Consider the following 23,168-nt stretch of genomic DNA (forward strand, 5'->3'; position numbering starts at 1 on the left):
CTGTGGCTGAAGTCAGAGAGACTCATCTCTGTGAGTTCAAATCTGGCCTGAGACACTTACTAGCTGTGTGACACTAGTCAAGTGACTTCACCATGTTTGCTTAAGTTACTCATCTGTAAAATAAAGTGGAGAAGGAAGGCAAATCACTTCAGTGATTTTTTTGCCAAGAAAACCTCAAATGGGGTCATGAAGAGTTGGAAATAATGGGAAAAAACAACAACTGAACAACAAAAGAGAGAATGGTGCATGATTGGCAGATTTGAGAATCATTAGCAAAGGAATGGTCATTAAATCCATGGGAGCTGATAAGATCACTAAGTAAAGTAGTAGAGGGGAAGAGAGAAAGGGACGTTGTATTTAACTTTGAGGGAAGTCTATGGTTAAAGAGCATTAAGTGGATAAAGATTCAGCAAAGGAGATAGAGAAGTAATAGTCATATAGAAGGAGAACCAGGATAGAGTAGTGTCCAAAAAACTTAGAGAAAAGAGAATATTGAGGGAAAGAGAGTTATCAACAGTGTCATAGGTTGTAGAGGTCAAGGGAAATTACTATTGAGTTCTCCTGGTACATAATAATCACTTAATGAATGTTTATTGACTAACTGACCAACAATATTTCAACTGGCCAGCCCCAAAGAGCTGTTCTTGCTTCCTTTTTAATACTTTATACTAATATTTTACTTTATTTTATATTAATGCTTTACTAATACTATATTTTAATATTAATCAGTCTCCCATTACTTTCCCTGTCTACCTTCTGTTTCTTTTGTCTATATTCTCTCTAGAGCTCACAACAGGTTTCTACCTAATAGGCTGGAGGATTTCCTATTGTATCTTGATATTAGCAGTGGAACCTTCTAATCATCAACCTGTCATCCCTTGGCCTTGCTAGTTTAACAGCATGTCCTTTCTTCCTGTTTGAATTCCTCTATGATATCTTGTTCTTTAGGGTTCCTCTTTGGTTAGGTGCTACAGCCTTCTTGCACGTACCTTATGCTTCTCCATTGCCTTCTCTGAGATGGTTCTTCATCTTTAGTCTTCACTGCCATTTGAAAATGCTGGTAAAATACTAATATTAAAAATAGGACTTTTGTATTCATGGTAAGCTTAAAGTTGGTAAAAGGGTTTTCCTGGATTGCTTTGGAAAATTTCACATTTCTACTTTGCATATGTTAAATAAAATGTATGCTATAACACACACTTATCATGTCTATTTTGTTACCTCATTTAAAGTCTTACTTCTAGAGACCTGTTAATAATTTTTTAGATTCTGGGATATATTCTTTAGAAAATGTTTAAATATCAAAACATCTTTGCAGGATAAAGAGTCATCTCTATTATTTGGAACAAAAAGCAAATGGAAATATAATCAGGATGAAAAGCTAGGGTACTAGAGGGCATTTCATATTAAAAGACATTGTGATGTAGTGGAAATAGTCCTATCTCCAGAGTCTGAAATGCTAGGATCAAATATAGGCCATGATCTTGGGGTACTTTTGAGTAAGGACCTTAATTCTTCTGGATCTCAGTTTACTTATTTGTAAAATTTGGACAAAAGGATCTCTAGGAGCCATTAAATCTATAAAACTTATTTCTCCCATGCTCAAGAAATTCCCTATTGCTTAAAAGATAAAATATGTAATCTATTAGAGAACATTTAAAACATCCTGCAAAGTAGGCTAATTTTACCTTTTTTTTTTTTTTTGGTTTTTTTTGCCGGGCAATGGGGGTTAAGTGACTTGCCCAGGGTCACACAGCTAGCAAGTGTCAAGTGTCTGAGGCCAGATTTGAACTCAGGTCCTCCTGAATCCAGGGCCAGTGCTTTAACCACTGCGCCATCTAGCTGCCCCTAATTTTACCTTTTTTAGGCTTATTTCATGTTATTTCCCTTTGCACACTCTAGATTGAAGCTACACTGGCCTATTGACTGTTTATTATCAGATCATCTTATCTTGTCTCATTCCTTTGTACAAGCCACTCACTGTACAAAGGAATCCATACCAGATCTCATATCATCCTTAACTTCCTTCAAGTTTCTGCTCAGTAGCCACCTTCTAGACAAGGCCTAACATGATTCACCTACTTGCTAGCTATCAAAAAGCCACTAGCAATCAAATATTATTTATAAAGTACTTAGTACAGTGCTTGATATACAATAGGTGTTTAATAAATGCTTGTTTCATCTCTCCTCCTACACTTCCAGGTATCAATTTATATATATTTTATATTGGTAAACTGTATACATGTTGTCCCTCCTACCTAACTACACCAGAAGAATGCCAGTTCCTTGAAAGCTAAGGCTCTCTCATATTTATCTTTTTAGTTTCAGTATCTACCACACTCTCTGCTACATAGTGTTTAATAAATGCTTGTTGAATGAATAAATGTAACTGTCATACAATAGAATGGGTTCTCAGGTTCTTTAAAATACTTCATAGAAAATGCATTTTTATCCACAGGAAGGAATGTTTGTAAAAACAAATTGACTCCCTTTTATCAATAATGAAGGTTTTCATTCCATACTGTGCTTAATTTGTGATACAGGAGAAGATTGAAACAATGAAAATAGACGGAATCTCAATTGTTGTAGAAGCAACTTAAAAGGCCTAAATGGGTTGTCTAACTTGCTTCCAGAGTTTGGATGGAAGGGCAAAGCTCTAATTGAATCTCATCTTCAAATAGCTAGTGTAATAAAGTAGAAATCGGAGTGGAATTTCATAGCAGCTCAATTTGTGAACTCTTGTAGCAGCTCAATTTGAGAACTCCACAGAACAATTACCTGTATATTAACAGATCATAGGTAAGACTCATCTTTTTTTTCCCTTCTCAGTGAACATTTTCTGGCAATAAAACAAGCACTGCCTTCTTTGCCTTCTTTCCTTATTACTCTAATATTGCCACCAGGCTCCATTTAATAAGAAATAACTATGAATAAATTACAGCATCAAATTATTCACCAGGAGGTGACTTGGTATGAAAATCCAGATCACGTCAATGCCCCTTGAAGTTAATTCAAGTTAAGCTGAGTAGAAAAAAGGTCCTTCATTATTTCCTGAGAACCAGAATTCTTTTTTTATTAGAATTACAGTTAAGCCAAGTGCCAATAGAACAGGCTATGAGGCAAATGAAGCTCATAACTGCAGGTCGAGAGACTTGGATTCTTGGATTCTCACTAGTTTATATCACGAAAGGTGTATTTTTCAAGATACCCTTGAATTCACAGTTTTGTATAATTTAGTAATTTTAAAGGAAAGGATGTTAGTCACAGTTCAAATTTACACCAGGTGTGTGCCATTTAAATAATTTGTGGGACTACAAAATGGGTATTCTCTTGTCCACTAGCCATTCCTGTATTTTTAGATGAATGAATAAATCAATAAATTGACAGGAAAATAATTTATTAAGCATTTACTATGTGTCAAACACTGTGGGGAGCACTGGGGACACAAGTTTAAAAAAAATAAGATTTCCTTCTCTCAGCAAGCTCACACTCTAATTGGGGGAGTCAATACACATAGAAAAGATTAAGCGCAGAGGGCACTGAATGTTTCTCAAGTTCAAAGTGTGAAGTAGAGGGTGGATGGCAAGGATTAGGAGTAGCTATGATATATGACCAAGTTTGTTGGTAGTGCCCAGGGATCTGAATAATTTCTAGCAACTTTACTAGAAGGATGGTAGGAATGTTTTGCAGTTCATTTAGGTAATAAAAGGAGCCCTGTACATTATTGGGATGGTGGGGGGATGTGGGACAGCTCACCAAAATTGGGAAGAAGGGAGTGTGCCTGAGGGACTGAGCAATTCAAGGATTCTGGGTTCCTTCCTTTAGGGGTGGAGATGGGGAAGTCAATGTCCAAACAGGATGAAGGAAGGGTAAAGAGGAATTTGCAATAGGATTTGGGGAGAAAGAACTCTAGAAGCCCTGATAAGGTCTGGATTGTAAGATTAAAGAGGGTTAAGGAAATGGAAAAGTACATTTCTGCTAATTACTTTCTTTCTTTTGCTTTTTTAAACCAATCTAGGTATTATATAAATCAGGGCTTCTTGAACTTTTTCTACTCACGACCCCTTTTCACCTAAGAACTTTTCCATGACCCCAGGTATATAGATATATAAAATGGGTATGCATATATTTTGCAACACCCACATTCAGTTACACAGCCCCATATGGGGCTGCAATCCACAGTTTAAGAAACTAGGGTCTAAAAGGCCAAGCAGAGAACCTTATACCATTCAATATCCAGTAGTATAGAATTATAAACTGAAATGTGAAGGGGACCTTAGATATCATCTAGTCCATCCCTTCATTTTATAAATTTAGAAGCTGAGGTCAAAATAGTTGGGCCAACTTATCTAAGTTCTTAAAAGTAATTAAATTGTGCGGCCATAAGTTTCTCTGTCTGTATTTTAGCACTCTTTCTTTGATATTTGGCTCTCCTCAGGAGAGCATTAAACTATTAATCAATTGGCTATGTTGAATATGACTGTTCAATCTGTTATAAATCTACTAAACATTTTTGTCCATCTTTTATTTCACCATCTTATCATCATGATGATATCATTGGAAAATTGGAGACTTCATCAAGTGTTTCAATGAAATTGTCATATATTATCACTTTTATAGGTGCCTCATTCTTTTACTAATGAAGAGCTTACTATTTCTTGTATATCATGTCCTAATGATATCACCCCTGCTAAGATGCTATACTAGTATATTGATCTTAATTATTAGAATTTATAGAACACTTATTATGTGCCAGTCACTCTGCTCAGCACTTTACAATTATTATCTCTTTTCATCCTCAGTATAAGCCTGAATGGTCTATGCTATTATAATGTCCATTTTATAGATGAAAATTAAGGGAAACAGTAGTTAGGTAATATGACCGTGGTCACAAAGCTAGTAAGAGTCTGAGGCAAGGTTTGAACTTAGGTCTTCTGACACATTTTTTTTTTATTTATATCTTTTTCTTCTTTCTTTTTTTTTTTTTTTTGGTGGGGCAATGGGGGTTAAGTGACTTGCCCAGGGTCATACAGCTAGTAAGTGTCAAGTGTCTGAGGCCGGATTTGAACTCAGGTCCTCCTGAATCCAGGGCCAGTGCTTTATCCACTTTGCTACCTAGCTGCCCCCTGACACTACATTTTAATGGAATATCTGGTACTGTCTGCTTTCATCCAGTTTGATATAGTTGGTGTTTCTTGTCAGACAGACTCATTCAGTCAATTAGATAAAGAGGTAGATAGAGATCAACAAAAGAGATGGAGATTAAGCAAGAGGAAAGACCAGGCCAATAACCTCTTAACAAATCTTTCCATCCCTAGCTTTCTCCTCTTCCATTCATCCATCACACTACAGTTTGAGGTTATCATTACAGTATGCCATTCTAATGCTCATCAGCTATTCCTAACCTATTACTAAATAAAATATAAAAATCCTTTCCTGATATCTAAAGCCTTCCATAATTTAGTCTGACCTTCATTTCCCACCTTATCTTACTGTGCTCCTCTCCATTGAACTATGTTTCAAACAAAATACTAATAATCTCTGGGTCATTATATGCCTACTACACTTTTTAAGGACTTATCTTGAATTTCATTTTGCAAGTAGGTTGGGATTAGTTAGAATAATGAATTCTTTAAAGTGGCTGCATGTATTTGAATTCATATTAATTAAAGTTACAATTTGCATAAGATATGGTCATTGATTCCATCAAATGGAAATTCATAGGGCAAATTCAAATAATGCAATAATTTCATGAGATGCATTATTTTCAGTAATTGGGACCTAGTCATATAAATATCCCTCCCTTCTTTCAAGACCTTATTCAGATTCCCATATTTTTTTCCCCTATTCCATCCAGGTAACTGTGATCACTTCCCAGAATGCTTTCTGAAGCACTTTTTTTGGATTATGTCTTTGTATTTATTGCCCCATGTCTTGAATTATTTATATAAATGACATGTCTCCCCTAATATGCAGTAAGCTGCTTTATGGAAAGGAATGTTTCAATTCATCCTGAAAACTAAATAATTGGGGGCAGCTAGGTGGCACAGTGGATAAAGCACTGGCCCTGGATTCAGGAGGACCTGAGTTCAAATCTAGTCTCAGACATTTGACACTAGTAGTGTGACCCTGGACAAGTCACTTAACACTCATTGCCCTGCAAAAAACTCAAGCAAACAAAAACCAAAAACAAAACTAAATAATTCATAAAAGCAAAAATTGATCCTTTAAGATTTTACTTAGATCATATTGGAGTCACTGATTGATAAAACTAAAGAAAATTTTGTTCAAGGCCCCTTTGATTATAAATAGCAAGCAAACCATAAAAATCTATAGACATTCAAAGACAATCAGCCTGGAATTTTACACAGCAAACAATGAATAATACATATTGTTCAGATTCTGATATGAAATTGGATGCTAAGTCAAATGCATTATTCCATCAGGCCAACTGTCAGAGACAAGATCTCATAGGTACAATGAGAAGAACTAAATTGACTTTGAATGCAAGAATAACTGACCATATTTGGGAGTGTACAATAATTAACAGTGATCTCAAACATTTTCTTGCTAAAAAGTACATCTATTTTTAAAAAGAAATCAGTCCATGAAAAATTAATTATTCATCACTCCTTTATATCATTCTTTGTGCTAAATACTAAGGAAAAAATAAATAAGGATTTTTTTTTAAAAAATCACAAATCCTTTTTACCTTTTTCCATTCTCTTGGAAGCAACAATCTAATGGGTAAGAAAAAATATCAATATTCCTACTACTTGATTACTGCAAAGAAGTTACAATATGATCTCAGAAAAATCAGAACTCTTCAAGATGAGTATTTTTTTTATTGATGGTATATAAATAAATTGATTTTATTACAGCTAAATATTCACAAAATCTTGGAAAAAATGAATAGATATTCTAAGTAGGCTATAGTGTAACATCTATATGATGACTTGTGTTGGAGAAGAAACATCGGTGACACAGGACCATGGAGTCTTTGGTTTAGAGGTAGGAGAACCTTAGAGAATGTCCAGTTATTCTATTTCCTTCCTTATTTTGCAGATAAGCTAATTGAAGTCCAAACAGATTTTGATTTGATAAACTTTGGATAAGGAATAGAGAAACTTACCAAGCTTCAAACTCAAATCATCTGATTTAAAATTCATCTTGCCTTATACTGAACCACATTGGTTCTAGCATTATCAGTCATTTATGATCAAGAACAGAAGTGAGTGTTCCATTGTTATCTATGAAATATTCAAATATATATATAGAAAGATATTCAGAACATTTTCTAGATAACTCTTAGGAGAGTTTAGGGAGTTATTAGTCCCACCATACCCTGCCTTAGTGAGACACATCTAGATTATTGTGTTCAGGTGCCATAATTTTGGAAGGAAATTAGTAAGCTTAAGAATTCCAAAAGAAGGGGAACAAGATGAAAAAGGGAGAAGAGAACATATTATATGGAAACCCACTAAAAAGACTCAACTTGACTGACCTTAGAGAAACCCCTTAGTTTCTCTGGGGTCCTATTAACTCATCTTTTTTTTTTTTTTTTTTAGTGAGGCAATTGGGGTTAAGTGACTTTCCCAGGGTCACACAGCTAGTAAGTGTCAAGTGTCTGAGGTCAGATTTGAACTCAGGTCCTCCTGACTCCAGGGCTGGTGCTCTATCCACTGATCCACCTAGCCTTTGAACTCATCTTTAAATCAATGCTCTAAAGTTCTTGTCTAGCTTTACATTCCAAGATACGTGCATGCTTCAGTTATAACATCCACATAGTAATACGGACCCTTGACTACCTTGATATTTCTTAGTACCCTGTTTTTAGCTTTATGGTTGTAAAGCCATGGTTGATGGTATTATTGTTTTTTTCTTGTCTGAGGAAAAACATACCTGATGTTAGTGAAGGGAAAAGGATTTTAAAGGCAACTTCCTATGAATTCAATAACAATAATTCACATTTAAAGAATGCTTCAAATTTCAAAAAGTATATCACAATAAAAAAGATAACAATATAGTTGTTGAAAGTATACATATTACAAATGAATAAATAAAGTCATATAAGTTAAATGATAACTAGGATTTAATCCTAGCTCTTTTGACTTCAAGACTCTTACTTTAGACACAATTCTATGCAGCTACTCAATTACATGGTCCCAAATGTTTATATCCATAACATATCATTTAAAAAATGACTTTTTTTCTCTTACATTATTCCTTTTACATTCTTTGGAAAACCACAGCCAGTGAACCAAAAATAATCTAATAAAATCTTTATTGAATTGAATTAAAATAATGTGTGAGGTAGAGAGGAGTAAAAAAAGTGAACAACTATACATTATGTAAGAGGATGATTTTTGCCTAGTAAGGTATCAGGGAAGACTTCAAGAAAGAAATGATATTTGAGTTGGACATGATGCACATTAGCACAACTGGTGGACAAGAGCAGGGAGGACATTCTAAGTTTAGGGAATATTATGAGAAAAGGGAATAAGATAAATGAAATAAGGCCAAATATTTAGGGAGTCAAATAATACAGTTTGCTTATAGGATAGAACTATGAGGAGGATAGTATTAGAAAAAGCTATCAAGTTATATTAAAGGCATCTAATGCCAGGCCAAGGAGGTTAAACTTTACTCAGTGGGCGGCCATTGAAGATTTCTTATATGAAAATAACGTGAGATTAAGAAAACACATCATGTTAATGGGATAAAGGATGAAGTGGAAAAGGAAGGTTGGAAATGACCAGATCTGTTTCTGTACTAATGCCAACAATCCAAGTGGTTAGAATTGAAGGCCTATATTAGGATTATATTATTGGGCATAAGAATAATTGGATTGATATGAGAGATGAAGAGCAGGTAGGATGTATCCACAAAATGTAATAAGTAAGGGAGAGGAGAAAGCAACAACAACAAGATTTCAAGTATGGGATGTTAAGAAAATGATAGCATTGAAAGATAATGATGTCAGAAGGAAAAAAAAACATGAAAAGAAAGAGAATAAGTTCACTTTTATATGAATTGCATTCAACATTATTGTAAAGTATTTTGTCCTATTGTACATGTTGATCAGAAATGTGCAAGTGAGATAAAAGTTTTAGATTGAGATTTAGGAATCCTTCTTGTGATAGTGATAATTAAAGCCTAGAGAATGAATGGTACTGCTGAGTGACAGTATAAAAAGAAAAAAAAAGTATAATGCCAGATATTTGGGGAACACCTACCTTAAGAGGCTGTGAAAAATATGAGGAACTAGTGAAAGAAACTAAAAAGGAACACAAAGAAGTAGAAAAGCTGTAGTTCCACAATTCCTCACATACGGGGTTAAGCAGTATTACTGGAGTCTCTTTGCTCAACCTATGACTAAAGAATGCTTGTTCCTTTAAGAGGATGTGCCCTTGATGGACCCTCTATTAGCTGATTAGGAATTAGAGAACTATTGAAAACTTTTGAACAGAGGAGTTACATGATCAGGTATGTTCATATGGAAGAATAATACTCAATAGAGTACTACAGAATGGAATATTTTCCATTTTTCCAAGTGGATTTTCATTTTCCTTTAGGTAAGAACTATATTCTTATATGTGTAAGATATTTTTATTAGTTGATCTAAATATTGACCAAAAGAAACAGGTAAAGATAACTCTGTCAATAGACAACCATCTTTGTTTCAAGGAAGAATACTGCTTAACAACTTCAAGAGCAAGTTTATATAGGGTAATTGCTGTTGTTCATTCTTTTCAGTCCTTTATGATTCTTTGTTACCCTAGTGACTTAGCAATTTTCTGATCCCAATTGCAGTTTTCTTGGAAAAGAGTGGCTTCCCATTTCCTTCTCCAGCTTATATTATAGATGAGAAACTGAGACAAACAGAGTTCAATGACTTGACTAGGATCATACAGTTAATAAGCATCTGAGGCCAGATTTGAAGTCTGGAACATGAATATTCCTGAGTTTAGGCCCAGCATTCTATCCACTCCTCCATTTAATTCCTCAATTATAGGGTAAAAAATGATTACAGAAAGAAAACATTAGAATAAAGAGTCATTGAGGAAAATTTCTTATGGAATGTGGGATGTTAGTTGAAGCCAGGGAATAGTAAATTTCCCCCATAGCATTTAAATCTATGATACTAATACAGAATCAGGTCATATAAAGAAGCATCCTTGGGGGCTAAGGAAGAGGTTTAACTTGAAGTTCTCATTCCTGGGACATTCATATAGCAAAGTTCAGATTTTATCCTCTTCTGTATGGCTTATGGTCTTTAACCATCCCAACCATAAAGAGTGATAAGGTAGTTATGGGAAATGATGTTAGGGGAAGGAGAACTATAAGAGGAGACACATGTTGCCATGTCTCTGGCATGGTAGCCAGTCCAGTTTTGGATCAGTGAGGCAGGGAGGTTTGTTTATCCTGACCTGTGTTTGCCTATGTTCCTCATCCTGTGTTAGATATGTCTTCCACTGAATGATACATTTCTAGGGCATTGAAACATGGAGACAAATAGACTATAAACTTAGCTACTTAAGATATTTAGAAACAATCTCTAATTTTTTACATGTACCATTCAAAGCCCAAGGGTACATACCCAGATGGAGTACCTAGGAATAATTCTGAGTATTCCATATTAACTATACAATACTATAAGTATATAAAGTAAGTCCTAGTAATCCAATTTTAATGCATATTTCTTCTGCCTTTTGTGGCCAAACTACTTCAAAAGGATCTTTACGCTGTATTCTTCAGTTCTTTCAGTTGTCTTTGACTCTTCATGATCCCATTTGCACTTCTCTTGGCAAAATTACTGGAGTGGTTTGCCATTCACTTTCCAGCTCATTTTACAGATGTGGTTCGTCCTAGTTTTCTCCTCTTACTCTCTTGTTGATGACATAAAATCTGGTTTCCAACTCTATCATTCCCTGGAAACTGCTCTCTTTAAGCTGCCAAAAACAATAGCCTTTTCTCAATTGTCATACTCCTTGACTTCTCTGCAGCCTTTGACACCATTAATCACTCTCTCCTCCTTGATACTATCTTCTCCCTAGGTATTTTGGATATTACTAGCTCCTGTTCTCTTCTTCACTGTCTTTTATGCTGGATTTTCATACAGGTCATGCTTTCAGGATTCTATCCTATGCCCTCTTCTCCCTCTATACTATTTTGCTTGGTGATCTCATCAGATCCCATGGATTTAATTATTATTATTCTATTAATTCTCAAAGACACCTATCCTGCCCCAATGTCTTGATTGGTTTCTAATCTCACATATCCAACTGCTTTTCAGACATCTCAAACTGAATTTCAGTAAACATTTTAAATTCAATACTTTGCAATGATTCACATAATTTCTTTCCTCAAACTCTAACATAGAGGCTTTTAATCTGGGATGAATATTTTTTAAAAAATGATAATTTCATTTAAAATTCCTTGATATGCATATTGAATACTTTGTAACATTAGTATTTCTTTTTATGCATTTAGAGAGGATTAGAAGAGGTTCACAGGCTTCATCAGAATAGGAAAAGGAACCAGTACACATGCACACTCACAAACATAAACACAAAAAACCCATACAAGATTAAGAACTACTACACCAAAAGTTACTTCTATCTTGATATTGTCATATAATAATATATATTATCATCATCATCATTACCACCAACACCATCACAATCACTCCTATGTTTATTGCACCTAAAACTTTGCAAAGTACTTTATATACATTATTTCATTTGTTCTATTACCCTGGGAAAGAAATAATTTCCATTTTACAGATGACAAAATGAAGGATTAGAGAAATAAAGTGAATTGTACATAGTTCCTGGTCACAATAATGCTAGTGCACTCCCTTTAAAATGTTTTCCACTTTATTATGTAGATATCTTAATTGTATATAATTGTTTGCATCCCACCCATACCCCCTTGATTTGATTTGGAGCTCTTGGCAGCCTGGGACTCTTTTTGCTCTCCTTTGTAACCTTAGGACTTAGTACCGTGCCTAACACATTGTAGGGACTTAACAAATAAATGCCTGTTGACTTGATGATTTGGCATAGCTTGTTGGTAGATCCATATATGCAAATGGCCATATGGAACAATTTGCTTTCATGCCTACTTGATTTCTTTCTGTTACTTATGTTACACACTCACTGAAGCCTTATTCTCATTAATCATTGAAGCTTCTAGAGTTTCTCTCATTTTCATGACCCTAATGATAGGTATTAATCTAGCACTCATACTTAGCAGACCATAGCAATATCTCTTCTGTGCTCCATTTAATGGATGTTCATTAAAATTTTATGAATGACACTGCAAATATGTGCCCAATGCCAAGCAAGCTGTAATGGCTATTGTTGGGTTCCTATAGTTCAGCATTTTCTACGTCGGTTTTATAGTATTTTTCCTAGGCATTGGAAATACATTTCCCATCTGGTGGTTATGTTCTCATCTCTTACTTTATATGAGGACTCTCTTTGCAATGTCATTTTATGTGTTTTGTAGTTCAGGCTAAATGGAAGGCAGCTGAGATTTTCCCTATCAAAACCTCCTGTAGAAACATTTATGATCATTGTAAATGATGAACTGAAAAGTTCCCTTCTTATTTTTAAAATATAAAAGCTGTTCCTAGTTCACTAATAGATCCAAGCAAAACCCATCTACATATATACATACATACATGCACACACACACATATATATATATACATACATACACACACATGTAAATATAGGTATATAAATATATATTATATATTTGTAAAGAAGTTATATGAGATAGTGACCTATGTCGGGTTCCAAAGGTTTGTCATGCTGGGGTGGGAGTGGGGATAAGCTCCCACTCTCTATAAAATGCTCCAATAGCATGTGTCTCAAATAACCTCTGACAACTGAAGACCAACTCCTGGCCTTCTCATGGCGGAACTGTTTCCACTAACAGGAGAAGGGCCGAAGGCAAGTCACTGGTGCCTTAAAACCAATCGCTTCAGGCAAGTGGGGATCATTAGCCTTGGCAGGCAACCTGCCCAGGGGAAGGAAACCCTAATTTTAAAACTCCGCTGCCTTGTAGCTATATCCATATATGGGAAAGGCTTTGGGAGTTAACCCCGAGGAAAAATCAGGAGTCGGAGTCCCTTAGGCAGTTGGATCTTGGACATCACATCCCTCTGGCAACTCCTGTGGTGGCACTGGTGCCAAACTGTATTGGCTCTGCCTCTCCTTTGGATCCACCAATGTCATGGAGAGGGAAAACCTGCTGCATGGGCAAAAGCTTGTTTTCCATATTGATCCACCTAGGCCAGTGCCCTGAAGAGGACACTCCAGCTACTCCTCATGGGTTACATACAACACGGGATGCGGCAGTTACTGGTTATAAGTCACTCAGGAGCTGCGGCTCCCATATCGTACTGCACAGCCACACTGTGGCCTGTGGCTCTTCAAGGCACTGATCCATGGTGGTCCGCAACTGGTGGAGGCCTACTGACCTATGTCTATAGGTTTTACTGTCAATCTTCATCAGGAACCATGCACCTGTAAAATTTTATCGATGGGAAAAAAAGTTTAATTAGTAACTAAATCTCTAGGCCTATGAAGTAGAACCGTACCTTAAGAGTTTTCAGGTAGTCCAATGATTTTCAAATTACATCTCCTGGATCTCTTATTCAAAGTCAAACAATGATTTTACTTACAAATGGGCTCCGTACTAGCTCTTGTGTTGGGTTATTAATGATACATATAAGGGTTTAGATGACGTTCTTATCATGTGTTTTTTATTTTGGGGTTTTTGGCATTTTCCTTTTATTGTTTTGCAAAATATATGTAAAAACAAATTTTGAAATCAATTTTTTAAAAATTTGTGTTCCAACTTCTGTTCCTCCCTCCCTTTCCACCCCCACCCACAAGAACTCAAGCAATTCAAAATAAGTTATACATGAGTAGTAATGGAAAACATTACCACATTAGATAGGTTGTGAGAGAAAACAGTTAAAAACCAAAACTTCTGATTAAGGAATTGTCAAAGAAAAAAACATTTAAAAATATTTTTCCATCTGTTTTCAGAAACTGTCAGTTCTTTCTCTGTAGATGGGTTGCAATTTTCATAAGTCATTCAGGGTTATATTGGATCATTGCCTGCTTCCCAGCAGATCATCTTATACTATTGCTGTTAATTTGTATATAGCACATTTCACTCTGCTTCAGTTCCTGTAGGTCTTTCCAGGTTTTTCTGATAGTATCCTGTTCATCATAACCTGTATATAGTACCAAAGACTTGACAAAGAATTTTCTTCATAATAGCCCAACAAAGTAGGTACCAAACATTTTGCCATTACAATCAATCATTGTTAACTATTTCCCTCCATCCTATTCCCTTCCAAAGATATTTACTCTATCTTCTATCTTCTTTTACCCTATTCCTCCTCAAAAGTGTTTTACTTCTGACTCTCCTCTCCCCTGCTCTGCCCTCCCTTTTTTAACCCTTCCCTCCTTATCCTCTTCCCCTCCTACTTTCCTGTAGGGTTAGATAAATTACTCCTCCCAATTTGGTGTGATTGTTATTCCCTCCCTGAGTGCAGTCTGATGAGATTCAAGTCTTTGAGCTAATTCTGTGTTCTAAATTTTTCTTCCTCCCTCCCTCCTCAACCCTCCCCATCAAATCAAGTAATTCAATGTCATACATTTGCAGTTATGCAGAACATCTTCACCTTCCTCAAAAGTGTTTTGCTGGGGCAGCTAGATGGAGCAGTGGTTAAAGCACCGGCCCTGGATTGAGGAGGACCTGAGTTCAAATCCGGCCTCAGACACTTGACACTTACTAGCTGTGTGACTCTGGGCAAGTCACTTAACCCCCATTGCCTAAAAAAAAAAAAAAAAAAAAAAAAAGTGTTTTGCTTTTTACTGCTCTCTCCTCCAATCTGCCCTTCCCTCTTTCCCCTCTTCTCCTCCACCCCGTTATCTCCCTCCCCCACACTGACTTTCCCTCAGGGCAAAAATATATTACTATACCTACTTGAGTATGTATATTATTCCCTCTTTGAGCAATTCTGATGATATTAAGGTTCACTCACTCCCCAACTCTTTTCTCCTTTTCACCTCTTCTCCATGAGCTTTTTTCTTGTTTCCTTCATGTGAACTACCTCTCCCCAGATCATCTCTCCCCTTCCCTCTCCCCCTGTCTATTCCTCCTACCACTCAACCCTATTAAAAAGATGTCATCGGGGCAGCTAGGTGGTGCAGTGGATAGAGCACTGGCCTTGGAGTCAGGAGTACTTGAGTTCAAACCCGGCCTCAGACACTTAACACTTACTAGCTCTGTGACCCTGGTCAAGTCACTTAACCCCAATTGCCTCACTAAAAAAAATAAAAAAATAAAGATGTCATCATGGGTTAGTTGGGTGGCACAGTGGATAAAGCTCCAGCCCTGGACCCAGGAGGCCCCAAGCCCAAATCTGGCCCCAGACATGACACTCCACCCTGTTTGCCCCACGAAGAACAAATCTTAAATGGTTTACAAATATCATTCCTTCATATTCAGTTCAGACCTGTGTCTTCTGTGAATTCCTTACTGTGAAAGTTCTTATGAGATCAAAGTATTATCTTCCCATGTATGAATGTAAATAGTTTGATCTTTTAAAACCCCCATGGAGTCTTTTCCTGTTTACTATTTTATGCTTCTCCAGAGTCTTGTATTTGAAAGTCAAATTTTCCATTCAATTCAGGTCTTTTCATCACAAATGCCCAAAAGTCCTCTTTTTCATTGAAGTCCCATTTTTTCCTCTTAAAGATTATACTGTTTTGCTGGGTAGGTGATTCTTGGCTGTAGTCCCAGTTCCTTTGCCCTCTGGAATATCATATTCCATGCCCTCCAGTCCTTTAATTTAGATGTTGCTAGATTTTGTTTTAGCCTTATGGGAGCTCCACAGTATTTGAATCCCTTTATTCTAACAGCTTGCAATATTTTCCCCTTGACCTGGGAGATCTGGAATTTGGCCATAATATTCCTGGAGATTTTCCTTTTGTGATCTGTTTCAGGAGGTGATCAGTGGATTCTTTCAATTTCTATTTTGCCTTCTGCGTCTGGGATATCAGGGCAATTTACCCTGACATTCTCTTGGAAGAAGCTGTTTAAACTCTTATTTTGGTCATGGTTTTCAGGTAGTCCAGTGCTTTTCAAATTATCTCTCCTGGATCTATTTTCTAGGTCAGTTGTTTTTCCAAGGAGATATTTCATATTGCCCTCTTTTTTTATTCATTTGGATTTGCTTTACTATGTCCTGGTTTCTCATAAAGTCACTAGCTTCCATTTGTTCAATCCTAGTTCTTAGGCAATAATTTTCATCAGACAGCTTTTTTATCTCATTTTCCATTTGACTTTTCAAGCTGTTGACTTTTTTCTCTTAGCTCTCCTTCACTGCTCTCATTTCTCTTTCCATTTTTTCCTCCAATTCTCTAAATCTTCCTTCTATCTCTCCTAATTTCTCTTCAAAGTCCCTTTTGAGTGCTTCCATGGCCTGAGACCAATTCATATTTTTCTTGGAAGCTTTGGATGTAGGGGCCCTGAGGTTGTTATCCTCTTCTGAGGGTGCACCTCAATCTTCCTTATTGCTAAAGAAACTTTCAATAATTCGCAACTTTCTTTGCTTGCTCATCTTGCAGTTTTTTACTAGACTTTTAGCTCCCTCTTATGGTGGGGTCCTACTTGCAAGCTATACTGTGTCAAGCTTTAGAAGGTCCCAGGTGTTTTTGTTTGAGGGAGGGCAGGTTTTTTCTCTCACCTGTCCTGTTTTCTGGTTTGAAGGTAACCTTAAGCTAACTTGCTAGTTAATCAGCCAGCAGAGTGCTGTGGAGGTTTTGAGTTTTAGATGAGCCTGCGCCCCTCCCCCACCTGGGCCTCCCACTGCTCAAATTTTCTTACTGGTTCCCTGCTGGGGTGGGATACCCAAACACCTCCTCACATCCTGCAGACACCCCTGTGGTTTCCACCCTCCAGGCCAGCCATTCAGACCTCTTACCTGACAGTAGACTTAGTTCCAGAAAACACAGGAACTATAGCTGAATCAGGGGCTGGGGATAAATTTCACTTGCACAGTGCATTTGGGGTCTGTGTTGCTGTGACTGGGGGCGGGGATGGGAAGGGTAATTGGATTTTGCTTGCAGCCCAGTTCGGCCCCCTTTAATCTGGAAAATAATCTCAGTGTCTTTTTGTGGGGTTTGCTGCTCCAGGGCTTGTTTTATTGCTGTTTTGGAGGTAATTTTGTCAGGAGCTCTGTGTGTTTAATGTCTTTCCTCCGCCATCTTGGCTCTTCCCCCAACCTACACCTCTTATCATGTGTAAATGATACAAAGCTGGGAGGGATAGCTGATATGTAGACGACAAAGCTCAGATCTATAAAGATCATAAAAATCTGTATCGATAAAGTTAACCTGCAAAGTTAAATTTGATAAGAATAAAGTCAAAATAGCTATAAAAGTAGACAAGGAAAAAGATAAAATTAGGCAAAAGTTCACTTAACATCTTGGATTTGACTTGACTACCTCTGTCATCACCCTGTCTCCAAGGATATCTCATCACCAGGAAACTTATTATTGGAGATACTGCATTACCTTTGGTGATCAGGCTTATCAGTACCCTCAATAGCCTCAGACTTTTTGATTAGAGGCATTACAAGTGGAGCAAAAGTCTTCCCTTAAAGCATCCATTTAAAGAAAAATTTCAGTCTAGCCATTTCCCAGTAGCTGTTCTTCTTCAATCTGTTGTTGCCATAATCATGTTCTTTAACTGGTTACCTTTTTTCTTCTCACAATTCCCTATTTCAGCTTCCTTTTGTGTGTTGTTTTTCCCCATTAGACTGGAAGATCTTTGAGGGCAGTGACTGACTCTACTTTCTTTTTTTTTACTTTCTTTTTACTTTCTTTTTTTTTCATTTATATCCCCAAATGTCTAGAATATAGTAAGTAGGTACTTAATTAATGTTTATTGAATTGAATTATTCAAAAGATGGCTATGGAACTTTAAAGACTGTATGCCTGTTTGGAGTCCAGAGAATAATATGAGGTGGAACAGTGAATAGAGTTCAATGGCTGGAGTTAGAAAGACCACAATTTAAATCTGGAATTTGCAATTTACTAGCTGGGTGACCCTGGGAAAGGTTATTTAATCATTCTATGTCTCTGTTTCTTTATTTGTAAAATGATCTTCTTATCTCCATGGTTATTGTGAGGATAAAATGATATAATATTAGTAAAGTACTTGGAAAACTCAAGTCACTATGTTAATACTATTATCTTCAGCAGCAGTATCATCATCTCATCATCTACATATCCTCATCTGCAGCAGTAGGAGTTGTAGTGGTAGTGATGGTCTTGGTAGTAGTAGTATTATAGCAGCCAAAAAGTTAGTTTGACCTGACACTGCACAATGCCTGTTACTACACGGTAGGCACTTAGCAAATGTTCATACATTGTTTAATAGAAGTCGTGTCTGACAGGAATTGTACTCTGCCCTGGTATGAACACAAATCGACTAATATTTGCAGATCTGGGTGCCACATTTTGAAGGACATTAATGAACTGGAATTTTCCCAGAGATGGTGAATTTGCCTATAGAATTATGAAATTTTTACTGAAGAAACTCAGTATGTTTATCCTGGAGAAGATTCAGAAAGACTATGATAGGAGTCAAAATATTTGAAAAGCAATTTTTTTATAAAATGGATTTAGCATGTTCTGGTACGTCTTGGAGAATAAAACAAGGACCAATCAGGGATAAGGTAAGTTTACTTCTGATCTAAGGAAAGTTTAGATATGGTGTATTCAAAGCAATGAATTCAGATACTGTGAACTTGAATTTGAATATGAGTTTTGTTACTACTTCTGTTACCTTGGGCGAATCTATTCCCTTCTTAGGGCATCCATTTCTTCCTCTGTAAAATGAGAGTCAACTTAGATAGTCATAAAGAGACCTTAAAGGTAAAAGTCTTATTGTTTCAGGATATGTCCAGATTTCCCACTTCTATGGCATTTCTGCTAAATACTTGTGAGTAGAAGAATGGAATAGAAGTCAGAAGTTTTCTTTTGATTTTTTTCCAAACTCCCACATTGCATGGCTGAATGATTTAAACCATGCTACTTAACTATTCTCTCTTTCATTTTCTCCATTTGCAAACAGAGATAATATTAATCACTTTTCCTTCTGCCCTGGAGGATTGGTTGGCTAATGAGTTAAGGAAAGTGTTTTGTTTTCCCTTAGATAAATTGTGCTAAGCATAAAACAACACCAGAGTTTATTAATGTGTTTACTCCCTTTTGGCACAGTGGGGAAGTTTTCATATAGAGTAGACATATGGGAAGACCCAATATAAAACTAAGGTATTAGTATCATCATTATTATGCTAGTATTCAAGTTGTCCCTCTGATGAATTGAATAACTAAAGGGAATGGTTTTTGAATTAAAACCCCTTAAAAAAGGACAGAGTAGCCCAAGAATGATCTGGCTGTATTAAAAATTATAAGTAATGTAAAACATGGGAAATCATGATCTTCATGGCTCTCAACATGATCAAAGTGATTACCCATATCTATTATGTAAGTTGATTTTCTTTCTTCAACTTTATCTTTTCACAAATCATTTTATTAATCAGTCAATAAATACCATGGACAAATAAATTATTAATGCCTGGTTATGTCAAGAGAGAACATTCACTTTACTGTAGGGGATGTTGTCATTATTGCTCAACAGCTGCCTTGATTCTAAGTGTATATTCCCGCTAGCTCAACTGGGGATCTTGTTCTCCCCCTCTTCTTCCTCTTCCTCCTCATCATCACCAAGATCATAATAACAATATTAACTTGCATTTATTTGGCACCTAAATGTCTGCAAAGTGCTTTTAAAATATTAAAACATTTTATTATCACAATTTTGAGATGCATTGTTATTACCCCCATTTCAGAGATGAGGAAAGGGACATAGAGAAATCCAATAAATTTCTTGGGGTAACATAGTTAATATGTATCTGATGCCAAACTTGAAGATGTCTTCCTAACTACAAGACCAGCACTTGATCCACATCTGGAAGTGAAAGGATTCATAATATCTAGAACAATAAAACAAGTATGTATGCAAAAACTATGTTCTAGGCCCTGAGAATAAAAAAGAAAACCAAGGCAGTCTTTATCCTTAAGGAGATAATACTGTTCTGTGGTGGGGAAGGTGGATGGTGACATATAACATGTAGAAAGTTAAGTAAATAGAATAAAAATTGAGAAGAGAGAGAGCACTTAAAACTAAAATAAATGAAGAAGTTTTGGAGGATACAACAGCTCAAGATTGAATGTGAGAATTAACATTTTATTTTAGGAAGTTTCCATTTTCTTACTTTGAGAATTTACTTAGAAATTACTGCTAACAATTCCTCTCAACTAACCCCTTTAGGGAAAAACGAATGTACTTCTAATTTAGCTTGTAAGCTTCTTGAGGGCAGAGGCTGTCATTTACTTCTTTTTGTATCCCCAGCACTGAGTATAGTGCCTGGCACATCATAAACACTTAATACATGCTTATTAAATTGAATTGAATTATCTAATTATCTAGTACAATGTGAGACTAGCTCTAAGGATACTGTCTTTGAAACATAATCAAACTAATAAAAACGATAACAAATGACTCTTCTCTCCCTTTGACAGCACAGCCACCATCACCACCATCACCTCCATTGACAACTTATAAACAAATATACATAATACCAACTCATGTCTGGTTTATACTTGTACAACATGCTGAGGATAACATGGCAAAAATGCCTCACACCTGTGAGGACTTTTTTTCATATTCTCTTCCCTTCAATGACAACACTATACCACTGTCCCTCTTATATGATGATCTATAATTCACAGAGAAGCAATAAGGTGTGCTCATGATCAGGCATAGAAAAACTGGGTTCAAATCCTGCCTCTTTTCTTTACTAACTGTGTGCTTGTCAAAAAGGCCCTTAATATTTCTGAACCTCAGGCAGCTCTTAAAGATTGTTACCTAGGGCAGCTAGGTGGCACAGTGGATAGAGCACCGGTCCTGGAGTCAGGAGTACCTGAGTTCAAATCCGGCCTCAGACACTTAACACTTACTAGCTGTGTGATCCTGGGCAAGTCACTTAACCCCAATTGCCTCACTTTAAAAAAAAAAAAAGATTGTTACCTATAGAAATGTTAACATTTCTATTTATGGAGGTAATTTCTAAATTGATGTTATAAGATATTATATATAACATTATATATATGCATATGCATATATACATACACACACATGCATACATATATGCATTTCTGTGTATATATGCAAATGTACAGATATAAAGTATATATATTATATATACATATACATATATAGATTGGTATAGCTATAGAATATAGATTTAGAGATGATAGATATAGAGATAATAGCTAACACTGATATAGTCAGTTCCAGGCACTGTGCTAAAAACTTTATATATATTATTTCATTTTATCCTCACAAAAATCTTTCAAGTTAGGTGTTATTATCTACAATTTAAAGGCCTAGTTTGGAAATAAATTTTTTCTGACTGTAGAGATATAATATCAAGGGCAGGTATTTAAGGCTAGATACCCTCTTTATTTCTTTTTAAATTTTTATTTAGAATTTTCCCCAAGTTACATGTAAGAAAGGAAAAAAATAAACAAATTTTTTCACATTAATTTTTTAAAACTTTGTGTTCTAAATTTTCTTCCTCCCTCCCTCCTCAACCTTCCCTATGCAATCAAGCAATTCAATATATGTCATACATGTGCAGTTATGCAAAACATCTTCACATTAGGCAAGTTGTAAAAAATAAAAATAGACGAAATAACTTTAGAAAGAGGAACTAACAAATAAAATTATCTATATTCAAATAGCATCAGTTCTTCCTCTTTTGATGGTTTGCATTTTTCATATGTACTTCTGATAGCATCCTGCTCATCATTTCTTTCACAGTTACTATTGCTACCTGTGTTATCCTCCATCTTATTTCCTCCCCTTGATATTTAATTTTCTATCTTCTTTCACCCTATCCCTCCTCAAAAATGTTTTGCTTTTTACTGCCGCCACCCCCAATCTGCTCTCCCTTCCTTTGCATCTCCACCCACCCCTTATTCCCTTCCCCTTCTACTTGCCTGCAGGGTTAGATAGATTACTATACCCACTTGAGTGTGTATGTCATTCCCTTTTTGAGCCAATTCTGATGAAAGTAAGGCTCACTCACTCCCTCTCTCCTTCCCCATCTTACCCTCCACTCCATAAGCTTTTTCTTGTCTTTTTTTTTTTAATGTGAGCTACTTTACCCCCATTTCGCCTCTCTCTTTTCCTTTCTTCCAGTGTGTTCCTCTTACTCCTTAACTTTATTTTAAAGATGTCATCATGGGTTAGTTAGGTAACACAGTAGACAAAGCACCAGCCCTGGAACCAGGAGGCCCGGGGCCCAAATTCAGCCCCAGACATAAGAGTACCCCCAACATTCCTGCCCCACAAAAAACAAGGATAAATGAAAAATAAATGTTTTACAGATATTATGCCTTCATATTCAATTCACACCTGTGCCCTCTAAGTATATTCCTTTCAGCTGCCCTAATACTGAGAAAGTTCTTAAGAGTTATAAGTATTATCTTAGTAGGAATGTAAACAATTTAACCTTTTAATGTCCCTCATGATTTCTTTTTCCTGTTTACCTTTTTATGCTTCTCTAGGTTCTTGTATTTGAAAGTCAAAATTTCTATTCAGTTCAGGTCTTTTCCTAACAAATTCCTTTTTTTTTATTCATTTGGATTTGCTTTACTGTGTCTTAGTTTCTCATAAAGTCACTAGCTGCTGTTCAATCCTAATTCTTTGACAATTATTTTCTTCAGAGAGCTTTTGTGTCTCCTTTCCCATTTAACTTTTCGAGCTGTTGACTTTTTTCTCATAGCTCTCCTTCATTTCTTTCATTTCTCTTTCCATTCTTTCCTCCACCTATCTAAATCTTCCTTCTATCTCTCCTACTTTCTCTTCAAAGTCCTTTTTGAGAGGTTCCGTGGCCTGAGATCAATTCATATTTTTCTTGGAAGTTTCTGATATTGGAGCTTTGACTTTGTTATTATCTTCTTCTGAGAGTGTATTCTGGTCTAGCTTGCCCTCAA

The sequence above is a fragment of the Dromiciops gliroides genome, chromosome 1 (assembly GCF_019393635.1).
Source record: "Dromiciops gliroides isolate mDroGli1 chromosome 1, mDroGli1.pri, whole genome shotgun sequence".
Lineage (NCBI taxonomy): Eukaryota > Metazoa > Chordata > Mammalia > Microbiotheria > Microbiotheriidae > Dromiciops > Dromiciops gliroides.